We start from the raw sequence: 14587 nt of genomic DNA, 5'->3' as shown, positions 1-14587 counted from the left end.
ATTTGAATAGAAAAAAAAAATTAAGACCAACTCATATTGCCCATTATTCTCCATCAAATCAAACGACGCATTGCATAGGGAAAATCTGCCACAAAGACCTCTTTAAAGTGCTCAAAAGCGAAGATGTCACCTTGAAGACTAAGGTGTGCCTGACTCAAGCCATTGTGTTTTCGATCTCCTTATAGGCACGCAAAAGCTGGATGATGAATAATGAAAACCAAAGAAGAACTGACACCTTTGAATTGTGGTATTGGTGAAGAATATAGAATATACCATGGACTGCCAAAAGAACGAACAAATCTGTCTTGGAAGAAGTACAACCAGAAAGCTCCCTAGAAGCAAGTATGGCGAGACTATCTCTCACAAACTTTGGACGTGTCGTCAGGAGGGATCAATCCCTGGAGAAGGAAGTCATGCTTGGTAGAGTAGAGGGTCAGCAAAAAAGAGGAAGACCCTCAATGAGATGGATTGACACAGTGGCTGCAACAATGGGCCTAAGTATAACAACGATTTCAAGGATGGCACAGGGCCAGGAAGTGTTTCCTTCTGTTGTACATCAGGTTGCTATGAGTTGGAACCGACTCGATGGAAACTAACCTAATAAAAAATTCATCAAAAGTTTTATTTGGCAACTAGGCCAAATTGTATAGTAACACAGTCCTCAAGCCTCTTTCTTTCCTAGCAAAAAGTTCCCAATCTTTAAAGCCTTGCTCATTCTCACTTTGTCATTGAAAACTTCCTTTGGCACTGTCATGTGAAGATCCTTTTGTGTGACCTTTCTTACCATGGTCTTGTAACTCCCACCCAAGCGATTGGGTAAAAAAAACACAGTCCTCAAGCCTCTTTCTTTCCTAGCAAAAAGTTCCCAATCTTTAAAGCCTTGCTCATTCTCACTTTGTCATTGAAAACTTCCTTTGGCACTGTCATGTGAAGATCCTTTTGTGTGACCTTTCTTACCATGGTCTTGTAACTCCCACCCAAGCGATTGGGTGGGACTGTGCAAATAAGATAATTGTGACCCACCGAGGGGATTGGCCGGTTTTGCCTTAAAAGTGAGCTGATTCCAGAGCAGAGAGAAAGAATCTTATCACCACCAAGGAAGAACAGCCAGGAGTGGAGACTGCTTTCTTTGGACCTGGGATCCCTGTGCTGAGAAGCTCCCAGAACCAGGAGACAGAGACACAGAGAGAGAGAGAGCTGTAACAGTGAAGAGATGGTGGCAGAGACCCGGCAAGAGGAGACATGGTGGTGGGCTTCTCAGCACAAGGAGTGAATTTGAGCAAAGGGCAAGGGCCAGAGAGAGGAGTGCCTGTGAGCATGAGTGGGAAGAGGCTGACCTTATGGAGAAACTGTATCCTGAGCATTCCTGAACCTGAGTTGTAGCCTGTTACTTCCCTAATAAACCCCATAATTGTGAGCACTGTCTGTGAGTTCTGTGCAGCCATTGCAATGAATTATCAAACAGCAGAGTAGAGTGCCGTGGGAGGGACAATTGGTGTCAGAACTGGTAAAGATGGCAGAGAGAGAGAGCATGTCTGGCCTCCTCCTCAGAGGAATCAGCCTTGGGCTGTTGATCTTGATTCTCCTTCTCCTTGGTGAAGTTAAAGGAGGTCAGACACTGTCTCCATGCCATTTTTACAGGCACGCCATTGGTAATGATGTTTTCTTCATAAAATGCTGGAAACTTTCAATGCCTGCTCAACCCATTTGGACCCATTTATGTAGAGCGGATGTTACCAAACTATGGCCCATAGACCAAATCTGGCGCAACACCTGTTTTTGTAAATAAAGTTTTATTGGAACACAACTGCACTTGTTTTTAAAAATATTTTCTATAGCTGCTTTTGTGCTACAACAGCAGAGTTGAGTAGTTGTGACTGAGACTGCAAGACTCAAAGGGCCACATATTTTATAACCTGATACTTAAAAAAAAAAGTTGCTGACCTCTAATAGAGAGAACTCTACCCATTTTTTTTCTATAGACATGGGTATTATGGGACAGTGTGTGTGTCTGACAGCTTTATACTTCTCTGAATCTCCCTGTAGCACAGAGCGTACTTATTACTGCATTGTGACAAGTTAGTTACTCAAAGAAATACACTTTTTTTTGGTACAAGTCTAATTATACATGAAAATGTAACTTTGTGTATTATAAATAGAACTTAAAACTATTCTGACTTTAAAAATGTATTTTAAATATTAAAACTTATACTCTCATGATTTTACAATACAGAATTAAAGAAAACAATATAAGGGCGTGTTATAGTAACACTATGCTGTGAATGAGGATTTCTCTGCGAGTAGAACGTTAAGTTTATTTTTCAATGCAATGTATAACAGACGTCATTCTTTTTAAATATGATAGATGCATGCACACTTCTAAGGCTTTTCCATTTTTTTTTTACCTCCTGATAGTCTAAGTTAATTAAAATTATGGTCAGAAAAAAAATATTTACCAAACTATATGCAATAACTGCTATCATAACTTAAAAACGCTTTCCATCTTAGTTGGAAATTATTTTTGTTTTGTAGAAAAAGCCTCCTTGAACTTTCTTTTAATAAAATTAATAATTTTATTTTAAATAAGTACCTTTCAAGAAGTGAGTTTCACACAGTTAGGTGTAAAAACAGGTCGGTCTTTTTCTAGGCTTCTTTTTCTGATAGTACTTCGAATTTGTCTTCAACAGGAATTTGCTGAATTTAAGATATGGGAGATCATAGAATGATTTAAATATAAAACTTATTTCTCTCTACCTTTTGTCACTTTTAATCTCTGGTCTTGAATGTGTTTTATATTTTCCAGCCTGTTTAGCTTCCTCACATAATTTTACCTAACTGGAATATATTTCACATTTCTCTCAGACAACCCGTGGCCTCTACTACTCATCAGTATCTAATTTTAGTCTCACCGATGAGTCCTGTGAGATCTATGAATCCCAGTTCTTGAGGCCACTACTATATTGTCCAAAAAAAAAAAAAAGTTGCTTTTGAATCAATTCCAGTTAATGGCAACTCCCTGTATTTCAGAGTAAACCATGCCCCATAGGGTGAAAAGTTTACAAATCAAGTCAGTCTCTCACACAAAAACTTATATACACCTTACTGCATACTCCCAATTACTCTCCCCCTAAAAAGACAGCCTGCTCTCTCCCTCCACTCTCTCTTTTCGTGTCCATTTCACCAGCTTCTAACCCCCTCTACCCTCTCATCTCGCCTCCAGGCAGGAGATGCCAACATAGTCTCAAGTGTCCACTTGATCCAAGAAGCTCAGTCCTCACCATCATCCCTCTCCAACACATTGTCCAGTCCAATCCATGTCTGAAGAGTTGGCTTCGGGAATGGTTCCTGTCCTGGACCAACAGAAGGTCTGGGGGCCATGACCACTGGGGTCCTTCTAGTCTCAGTCAGACCGTTAAGTCTGGCCTTTTTATGAGAATGTGGAGTCTGCATCCCACTATTCTCCTGCTCCCTCAGGGGTTCTCTGTTGTGTTCCCTGTCAGGGCAGTCATCGGTTATACCAGGCACCATCTAGTTCTTCTGGTCTCAGGATAATGTAGTCTCTGGTTCATGTGGCCGTTTCTGTCTCTTGGGCTCGTAATCACCTTGTGACCTTGGTGTTCTTCATTCTCCTTTGATCCAGGTGGGTTGAGACCAATTGATGCATCTTAGATGGCTGCTTGCTAGCATTTAAGACCCCAGACGCCACTCTTCAAAGTGGGATGAAGAATGTTTTCTTAATAGATTTTATTATGCCAATTAACTTAGATGTCCCCTGAAACCATGATCCCCAAACCCCTGCCCCTGCTACGCTGGCCTTCAAAGCATTCAGTTTGTTCAGGAAACTTCTTTGCTTTTGGTTTAGTCCAGTTGTGCTGACATCCCCTGTATAGTGTGTTGTCTTCCCTTTAGCTAAAGTAGTCCTTATCTACTATCTAATTAGTGAATGCCCCTCTCCCACCCTCCCTCCCTCCCTCCCCCATCTCGTAACCACAAAAGAATGTTTTCTTCTCAGCTTAAACTACTTCTCATGTTCTTATCATAGTGGTCTTAGACAACATTTGTCCTTTGGCAACTGACTAATTTCACTCAGGATAATGCCTTTCAGGTTCCTCCATGTTATGAAATATTTCACCGATTCCCCACTGTTCTTTATTCATGCGTAGTGTTCCATTGTGTGAATATACCATAATTTATTTATCCATTCATCCGTTGATGGGAGCCCTGGCTGCTTCCATCTTTTTGCTATTGTAAACAGTGCTACAATAAACATGGGTGTGCATATATCTGTTCGTGTAAAGGCTCTTATTTCTTTAGGATATATTCCAAGGAAGCACCAAATTGATTTCCAAAGTGTTTGTACCATTTTACATTCCCACCAGCAGCGTATAAGTTTTCCAGTCTCTCCACAACCTCTCCAGCATTTATTACTTTGTGTTTTTTTGCATTAATGCCAGCCTTGTTGGAGTGACATGAAATCTCATTTTAGTTTTGATATGCATTTCTCTAATGGCTAATGATCATGAACATTTCCTCACGTATCTGTTAGCTACCTGAATGTCTTCTTTAGTGAATTGTCTATTCATATCTTTTGCCCATTTTTAATTGGGTTATTTGTCTTTTTGCAGTTGAGTTTTTGCAGTATCATGTAGATTTTAGAGATCAGGTACTGATTGGAAATGTCATAGCTAAAATTTTTTTCCCAGTCTGTAAGTAGTCTTTTTAGTCTTTTGGTGAAGTCTTTGGATGAGCATAGGTGTTTGATTTTTAGGAACTCCTAGTTATCTAGTTTTTCTTCTGCATTCTTAATAATGTTTATATACTGTTTATGCCATGTATTAGGGCTCCTAACGTTGTCCCTATTTTTTCTTCCATGATCTTTATCGTTTTAGATTTTATATTTAGGTCTTTGATCCATGTTGAGCTCATTTTTGTGCATGGAGTGAGGTATGGGTCTTGTTTCATTTTTTTGCAGATGGATATCCAGTTATGCCAGCACTATTTGTTAAAAAGACTGTCTTTTCCCCATTTAACTGTTTTGGGGCCTTTGTCAAATATCAACTGCTCATATGTGGATGGATTTATGTCTGGATTCTCAATTCTGTTCCATTGGTCCATGTATCTGTTGTTGTACCAGTACCGGGCTGTTTTGACTACCGTGGCAGTATAATAGGTTCAAAAATCAGGTAGAATAAAGGCCTCCCACTTTGTTCTTCTTTTTCAGTAATGCGTTACTTATCCGGGGCCTCTTTCCCTTCCATATGAAGTTCGTGATTTGTTTCTCCATCTCATTAAAGAATGTCGTAGGAATTTGGATCAGAATTGCATTAAATGTATAGATCGCTTTTGGTAAAATAGACATTTTTATAATGCTAAGTCTTCTATCCATGAGCAAGGTATGTTTTTCCACTTACTTAAGTCTCTTTTCGTTCAGCTCTAATTTTTATTAGTTGTTTTCTTCTGGTGCCTGAGGGTTTCTTTTGTTGCTGTCTTTCTATTTGTTCAAGTTTTAGGGATAATTCTTTGATTTTAGCCCTTTCTTCTTTTTGAATGTGTGCATTTATTGATATAAATGGAACCTCTGAGCACCACTTTTGCTGTCTTCCAAAGGTTCTGATAGGAAATGTTTTCATTCTCATTGGATTCTCTGAATTTCTTTATTCCATTCTTAATGTCTTCTATAATCCAGTCTTCTCTGAGCAGGGTATTGTTCAGTTTCCAAGTGTTTAATTTCTTTTCCCTGCTTTTCCTGTTATTGATTTCCACTTTTATGGCCTTATGGTCAGAGAAGATGCTTTGTAATATTTCAATGTTTTAGATTCTGCTAAGGCTTGCTTTTTGACCTAATATGTGGTCTATTCTAGAGAATCTTCCATGTGTACTCGGAAAGAAAGTGTACTTGGTTGCTGATGGGTGAAGTGTTCTGTATATGTCTATGATGTCAAGTTGGTTGATTGTGGCATTTAGATCTTCCATGTCTTTATTGAGCTTCTTTCTGGATGTCCTGTCCTTCACTGAAAGTGGTGTGTTGAAGCCTGCTACTATTATTGTAGAGCTGTCTCTCTTTTCAATGCTGATAGAGTTTGTTTTATGTATCTTGCTGCCTTGTCATTGGGTACATAATTATTTAATATGGTTATATCTTCTTGGTGTATATTCCCTTTAATCATTATATAGTGTCCTTCCTTATCCTTTCTGATGGATTTAACTTTAAAGTCTATTTTGTCAGAAATTAATATTGCCAACCCTGCTCTTTTTTGATTGTTGTTTGCTTGATATATTTTTTTCCATCCTTTGAGTTTTAGTTTGTGCCTAAGGTGTGTCTCTTGCAGACAGCATATAGACGGATCTTGTTTTTTAATACATTCTGCCACTCTCTATCTCTTTATTGGTGCATTTAGTCCATTTACATTCAGGGTAATTATGGATAGGTATGCTATCGTTTTGATGTCTTTTTTTGTGTGTTGTTGACAGTTTCTTTTTCCCACTTAATTTTATGTGCTGAGTAGATTAACTTTATATATTGCCCTTTCCTCATATTTGTTGTCGTTGATTTTGTTTCTGCTGAGTCTCTGTTTTTTTCTTTTGTTTTATTTTGATGAGTAGGTTAGTTTGTCTCTTTTGTGTTTACCTTATTATTTACCCCTATTTTTCTAAATTTAAACCTAACTTTTATTTCTTTGTATCGCCGTATCTTCTCTCCATACGGAAGGTGTACGATTGCATTTCTTAGTCCCTCTTTATTATTTTAATGTTGTCTTCTTTTATATAATAACATTGCTGCTACCCTGTTTTGAGCTTTTTTTTTTTAATAATCTTACTTTGTTTTTTTTGGATTTCCCTGTCTGGGTTGACTTCTGGTTTCTCTGCCCACAGTTCTAGTCTTGGGTTGATACCTGATATTATTGATTTTCTAACCAAAGAACTCCATTTAGTATTTCTTGTAATTTTGGTTTGGTTTTTACAAATTCCCTAAACTTGTGTTTATCTGGAAATGTCTTAATTTCACCTTCATATTTAAGAGGCAGTTTTGCTGGATATATGATTCTTGGAAGGCAATTTTTTTTCCTTCAATTTTTTAAAATATGTCATTCCTTTGCCTTCTTGCCTGCATGATTTCTGCTGAGTAGTCTGAGCTTATTCTTATTGGCTTCCCCTTGTAGGTGAGTTTTCATTTATCCCTCTCTGCTCTTATAATTCTCTCTTTATCTTTGGTTTTGGCAAGTTTGAGTATAATATGTTAGTGACTTTCTTTTAACATCTACCTTTTGTGAAGTTCAATGAGCATCGTGGATATAGATATCTTCTCATCTTTCATGATATCAGAGAAGTTTTCTGCCAACAAATCTTCTACAATTCTGTATGAATTTTCTGTTATCCCTCCCTGTTCTGGTGCTCCAATCATTCATAGGTTATTTCTCTTGATAGAGTCCCACGTGATTCTTAAGGTTTCTTCATTTTTTTAAATTCTTTTATCTGATTTTTCTTCAAATACTTTAGTGCCAAGTGATTTATCTTCGAGTTTAGTAATTCTGGCTTCTTGCTCAGTTCTGCTCCTCTGACTTTCTATTGAGTTGTCTGCTTCTATAATTTTATTGTTAATCTTCTAAATTTCAGATTGCTGTCTGTCTATGGATTTTTACAGCTTATTAAACTTTTCATTATGTCCTTGAATAATCTTTCTAATTTCTTCAATTGCGTTCTCTGTGTCTTCCTTGCCTTGTTCTGCGTATTGCCTCATTGCCTTCCTGATGTCTTGAGGGGTTCTGTATATTAAACTTTTGTATTCTCGCTCTGATAATTCCAGGAATGTACTTTTGTTTAGAAGATCCATGGATTTTTGTTTTGAGAGCCTGTTGAGGTGATCATGGTCTGTTAAAAATTTTTATTAATTTTTAATCCCATTTGAGTCCAGCCTTATTAATATTGAATGGCTAAACTTTCAAATCATGTTTAGATTCATATTATAATATAATCAGCTATAAAAATTCTGCAATGGAGATTTAAAAAAAACAATATGTGCAAGTGTTTGACAAATTAAGAGTCAAAATGTTTTAAAATTATAAAACTTAATCTCTGAATATTACTCAAATAAAATCAGTGAACATCCTACAATTTCCACGTATTCCAAGGTGAGAGAATTAGAAGAAATACAAAGAAGATCAAAAAAGCAGAGCAATATGTTATCTAGTGGAAGACTAGATAACCTCATAATTTGAGGGTGGCATCAAGAAAAATAAAAATTTTGAGGAGGAGCCAAGATGGAGGAATAGACAGATGCTTGTGGCAAGCACTCTTTACAACAAAGACCCGAAAAAACAAGTGAAACAAGTATATTTGTGGCAGACTGGGAGCCCTGAGCTTCAAAGGCAAACTTGGAGAATGAACTGAGGGGCAGGGGAAGGAAGAGGCCATTCAGAAGCGGAGAGGAGTTACCAGACCTGAATCACGGGGAGCCCTCAGGCACCATTCCCAGAGAGGCGGTGCAAACGGGCTAGTCCTAGTGTTCCACCGCAGTTTCCTCAGGGAGAAGCAGCCAGCCACACAACCTACTCACACCTCCAGAACCTGAGAAGAACGGTGCTCTCAGCAAAAGCTAAGTACTTGTGCATATTTTAACGCGCCCCTCAACCCCCAAGCCAGATTCTGTGGCTGAATTCCCTGGGACTGAGATAGGAACTGTTGAGCATCTAGGAGCCATTCTCCAGGCCTTGGGGAAGGAAAAAATTTGCAATTGGGGGAAAAGATAATTTGCTAGCTCCACTAACCAGGGGCACTCAGGACAGAAGCACTTACTGTCCAGTCATAAACTGTCCATGGACTTTGAGCACCTTTCCCTTATGCATGGACATGTGTGAGCTTATTTTGGGAGAAGAGGCCATTGTTGGCAGACTCCAACCATTTCAGCTGTGTGGTGGAGAGGTGGGTATTTGACATTGCTTTGCCTATTAAACAAGGTCCTCACTTACCCACATCAAAGACTTAAGGACCGATAGCTCCACTCAGATCACCCAGCCACAGGCAACAGGGGTCCAAAGATAACTGGTACCCCCCGGTCCTTACAACCAAAAATTTTGGCTGCCCATGGTCCATCTGCAGAACTCAACCACCTGCACTCTCTAGGGAACAGGGACGAACTTTCCTCAGAGAAACTCAGGGGTTGGCTCTCAGCCCACTGCCTTGTTCAGATCGTGACCCCCTGCTGCAATCAGATACTGGTATATACACCAATCACCCCTGCCCTTCTAAGACTGTAGGACAGAGCCTGTACCACATACTTGATGATCAGCTACGTGAAAACCTGAGCTGAATTCGTACAAGAAAAGTGAATAGGCTCCTAGACTGATATGCCTGATAACAGCTCTAGCCATCTGGGGACAGAACATCAGAGTTCCAAAGGCAAAAATAATCAAGCTAGCTCACTCAAGCTACCCATAGGAGTTTACCAAAACAAAGCAAAGCAAGCAGCTACGGCATAGTAAGCAAGCATAAACCAATACAATAACTTATAGATGGCTCGGAGACAACAGTCAATATCAAGTCACATATGCTCCTAAAATTCACATAACTAAAATGATAATGTAAGTAATATGATATTCAGATCAAAAAGGGAGGATAAAGTATTGGCTACACAAGTAATCAGTACATTTCATGATTTCTCTATAACAGTATCTAGTATAAAAATATTATACCCAGCACTTTTCCATTTGTTATGTAAAAGAAAACCACTGTAAAATGACACCTGCAATATAAAACTGTGTGTATTAAAATTATAGTAAAACTTAGAAAATTATATTTTGTTATTTTATTTCAATATCTATCATATTATAAATATATTAGTAACTTTTGACTAAAAAGTTGCTTGATCTAACACCCTTAATTTTTAAATATTACCATTTAACAATTAGGTATGTTTTTGGCCAAGGCTGTATAGGTTAGGCAAATTTCTTCCAATATTCAAAAATCCTATTTATATTTCATCAATACATGCACTATTATAATGTAACATTTTAATCTAATAATGTATCTTCAGAAATAATAATGTAAAATATTAATAATGGCAATAAATGTAGGCTAATAAAAAAAACTTTTTTTTTTTTTTTCTATTGATGCCTACTAAGCTATTTGAATAAGGCTTTTCTTTGGCATTCTATTTTAGACAACAATAGAGGGTCAGTGTAAAAGCGGAAGACCCTCAATGAGTCAGATTGACACAGTGGCTGCAACAATGAGCTCAAACATAGCAAGGATTGTGAGGATGGCACAGGACCTGGCAATGTTTTGTTCTGTTGTACATAGGGTCGCTATGAGTCGGAACTGACTCAACGGCACCTAACAACAACAGTAGCACAGCATGTGGCCTACCAAATCATGGTTCTTAATGTCCATGTTCCTATGATCTGGTTCATGCCATTTGGGTAATATGGTAGACCCAGATCCTGCTTTTGTAACCCTTCTTTTACTCCCCTGTTACTTCTCAATCCCAAGTGCTTCACTTTTTTCTTTGTTTTGTTGTTTGTTTGCTTTTTTACCCCTCTGCCATTTACCCTTTAAATGGAGATTTTGCCTAGTTTAAAGTCATCTGACATATTACCTTGAAACCCTCTATTTGAAGGAATTTAATTCCTTTGTATATGTTAAAAAAAAAAAGTGATTATCAAATCTTCATTTTCATCCTGAGGCTCTGTTGTGTCTTTGTCTTTAATGTTGAAGCTCTTTTGTGTTAGGTACTACTAAAGGCAGTAGAGTTACAACAATAAGCAAAAAAAACTAGGTCTAGCTTTTCTTTTGTTACATCTCTATACAAATTGAGAAACATAACCTCATTTCTTTTTTTGAACATCTTATCTGTGCTACTTTGTAAAATGACTGTCTTGGTCCATTCTGGACTACACATTTGGTTTGCTCTTTGCACAGAGTTCTCAGAATCTGCCTGCGGTATCTGTATATGAATACAGTGAAGTCAGGTGATTTTAAGTGTAAATGTGATCTGCCTCAACAATATCATACAGGTCAAATTCTGGGTCAATAAAAAGAATGCTTGTCAGGAAGTTCAACTGAGAATATTAAATATAGGCAACTAATTACAAAGATGTTGGAATAGCTGAAAACTCTAAAAGGGGGCAGAGAAATGACCCAGTGCTAGATGACAGTAGCTTGATGTCACTACAGCTACTAAAACTGTATAGATCAGGGAAAAAGATCTTATCAGAGCTCAGCAGTTATGATGTTAGCAGAAGTGAGTCCATTCAGAGGCTTCCCTGAGACTAAGGAAGGAGGGCCTGTCTAATGGGGTCTAGAACTATAGGGATTTAGCCACTGCAGGAGATGCAATGTGAACAGAGAGGAGGAGAAATACTCTGGTTTTTCCCTTACTCTTGCACTACAATATCTGCCAATGCTTTCTGTTGGCTGAACTGAGACAGACAACATTTGAGGAGGAAGCTCAAGAAATGTGATGTACAGGACTTATCCTCCTATGGTACAGAAGAAATTAGGTGGAGATTGGGAAAGCAAGGATTCAGTTTGAATGTATTATGTTGAGATACCAGTAACATTTCCATGTAGAGAAAATGTTGATGTAAGGCTCAGAAAATCAATCTACATCTAAGGCATACATTTATAAATCATCAGTATATTGTCATGGAGCCACTGGAAAGACTGAGATTAAGTAGAGTGACCATTTGGAGTAAGAGCAAAGCATTCTTCCTATAGTACCGAACATTCCAACAGTTGTAGTATAATACTGATTATGGATCTGGAAAATGAAAACAAAAATGAGCTGTGAGTTCTTCCAGTAATGACATCCAGTGACACTTAGACTGTCTATGTTAGTTTCCTAGGGTAGTCATAGCAACAGACCAAAAACTGAGTTACTTTAAAAAACAGATATTCAAAGTTAAAAAAAACCAAAAAACAGAATTTTGGCAAAGAAGTAGAAACTAGCTTTTTAAAAATACTGGACTAAGAAAAAATGAATAAATAAAATTAAGAATTAAATGTGATTGTTTTAACAAAATATCTGGCACAGATAAATAACAAACTAATGAATGAACAACAAAAGACAAATTATGGAAAATACAAAATATGTAATCAAAGGTAAGAGACAATGATAATAAAGTGAATATAATATATACGTAATTGTAGTCCTCAATGAGAGAAGAAAAATAATTAGATAGAAGCTATTATTTGAAGCAAAAGACCTCTTTGAAGTGTTGAAAAGTTATCACTTTGAGGACTGAGGTGTACCTGACCTAAGCCATGATATTTCAGTCGCCTCAAATGTATACTAAACCGGGATGATGAATAAGGAAGACTGAAGAAAAAGAATTATGGTGTTAGCAGAGAATATTGAATACACCACGGACTGCCAGAAGAACAAGCGAGTTTATCCTGGAAAAAATACAGCCAGAGTGCTCCTTGGAAGCGATGACGGTGAAACTTCTCATATACTTGGACGCATTATTAGAAGGAGCCAGTATTTGGAGAAGGACATTATGCTTGGTTAAGTATAAAAACCAAAAACCAAACACACTGCTCTCTGTCGATTCCGACTCATAGCGACCCTATGGGACAGAGCAGAACTGCCCCATAGAGTTTCCAAGAAGTGCCTGGCGGATTTGAACTGCCGACCTTTTGGTTAGCAGCCGTAACACTTAACCACTATGCCTCCTGGGTTTCCGTATATGGTCAGTAAAAAAGAGGAGGGCCCTCAAGGAGATGGATTGACACAGTGGCTGCAACAATGGGTTTAAACATAGCAACAATTGTGAGGATTGTTTAGGACCAGGCGGTGTTACATTCTGTTGTACATAGGTCGACTCACTGGCACTTAACAACAGTAACATTTTTTGTAGAGGTAATATCTAGAATATTTCCAATAATATTGAAAGCCATTAGTCCGCCAAATCAATAAGCCTGACAAATCCCAAACAAAGTTAATAAAAGTAAAATTGCCTCTAATCATATCATAGTAAACTTACTGAAAGTAATAAAGACAAAGGAATCATCATAAGAGCATTAAGGAGGAAAAAAAAAAAAAAAACTTAAATGCAATTGTTCTGAAACCTGACGAATTGATATATATGTATTATGGAAATCAGAAAAAAAAAGTCCGATGACAACGTAACAATGTGTTAAAATTAAAAAAAAAAAAAAAAAAAATCCGGTAACCTAGTTTTTTAAGCCCTGATGGAGCAGTAGTTAAGAGCTATGGCTGCCAATCAAAAAGTTGGCAGTTTGAATTCACCAGCTGCTTCTTGGAAACCCCTTTGGGTAGTTCTACTCTGTCCTATAGGATCCATGTGAGTCAGAATCCACTCGATGGCGAGTTTTTTTTGTTTTGTTTTTATTTTTAATAATATTTATGTCAAGAGTAAAGATAAAATAAGGAAATTTTAGTTAAATAAAAAAGCTGATGAAATTTCCCCCTAGAAGACTAACACTAAGTCATTTTAATGAGGAGCACAAACTTAATAACAAACTCTGACTAAGGCAATAAAAGGAAGAAATTTTATAGGCATTCTAACTTATACAGATAGATGAAGAATCCTAAGCACAATATTAGTTAATTTTTCCAGCACTGCAAAAAATATAAATTATGGCTTATTTGGAATTCTTCCAGGAACGCATGTTCAGTTTCTTAAAATTTTCGCATTTCAAAGCATTAACAGAATAAAGAAGAAAAACTTTAGTCATCTTATTTGATTTTGAAAAAGTATGTGATACAATTCGGTATTCATTCATAATAAAATATTTTTGTGTAATTGGAAAAGCACTTTCTTAAACAAATTTTAAAAATCTACAAAAACATATAAGAAATACTACTAATGGTGACAACTTAAGCTTTCTCTTGATTTTAGAAATAGCGTAGTGGTTCATGTTATCTTCCTTTCTATCAACATTAATTTACAGGACCTAACACATATGAAAAGGACAGAAAAAAATATATATAATGTTTGGAAAAGGCACAACAGTAACAATAGAACTCATGTCCTTAACCATTGATACCATTTGCCGTTCAATGTGTGTGTTTCCTCATGTTCTTACAGCATCTCTCTACTGTCCTCTTTTCTGACTGCTATTTATGAACCTAAAGCCCAATTTGCAACAAGAGCCTAGAGTCAAACTTCAATAAGGGAAGAGTGATTACTGGACACTGGAGTGTAATGTACTGATACAAGATTTATGCCTAGTCACTTTCTTAGACACAATTCCAAATAGTCTTCTATATTCTGTTCCCAGTGGTGAACTCCATAATCTGAGTTACCTGTCATCTCCATTTCTTGAAACTTTCTAGGAATCTTCAGAGAAAATTGTTCTATCATTGGAAATCCATTCCTGCCCACCTTTCCATCCCTTAGCCATCACACAAGCAATTAGATTTGGCCTTTCTTCTTTCTAGTACTTTCAATTCCTTTATGGTTTTCCACTTTCATTTATTTTGTTCATCAACACAAGTATTTCCTAGTTTCATTGACACCTCAGTTTGTATTTAGCTTCATATAATTTTTATATTAATAGAGCATGTGGAAACATGTATTTTGCCATCTTGAAACCATCATATGGTTTATTTTTAAGGATTTCATAT

This window comes from Elephas maximus, chromosome 14 (assembly GCF_024166365.1).
Source record: "Elephas maximus indicus isolate mEleMax1 chromosome 14, mEleMax1 primary haplotype, whole genome shotgun sequence".
Taxonomy (NCBI): Eukaryota; Metazoa; Chordata; class Mammalia; order Proboscidea; family Elephantidae; genus Elephas; species Elephas maximus.
The sequence above is the reverse complement of the archived record's forward strand: the minus strand, read 5'-3'. Positions refer to the sequence as shown.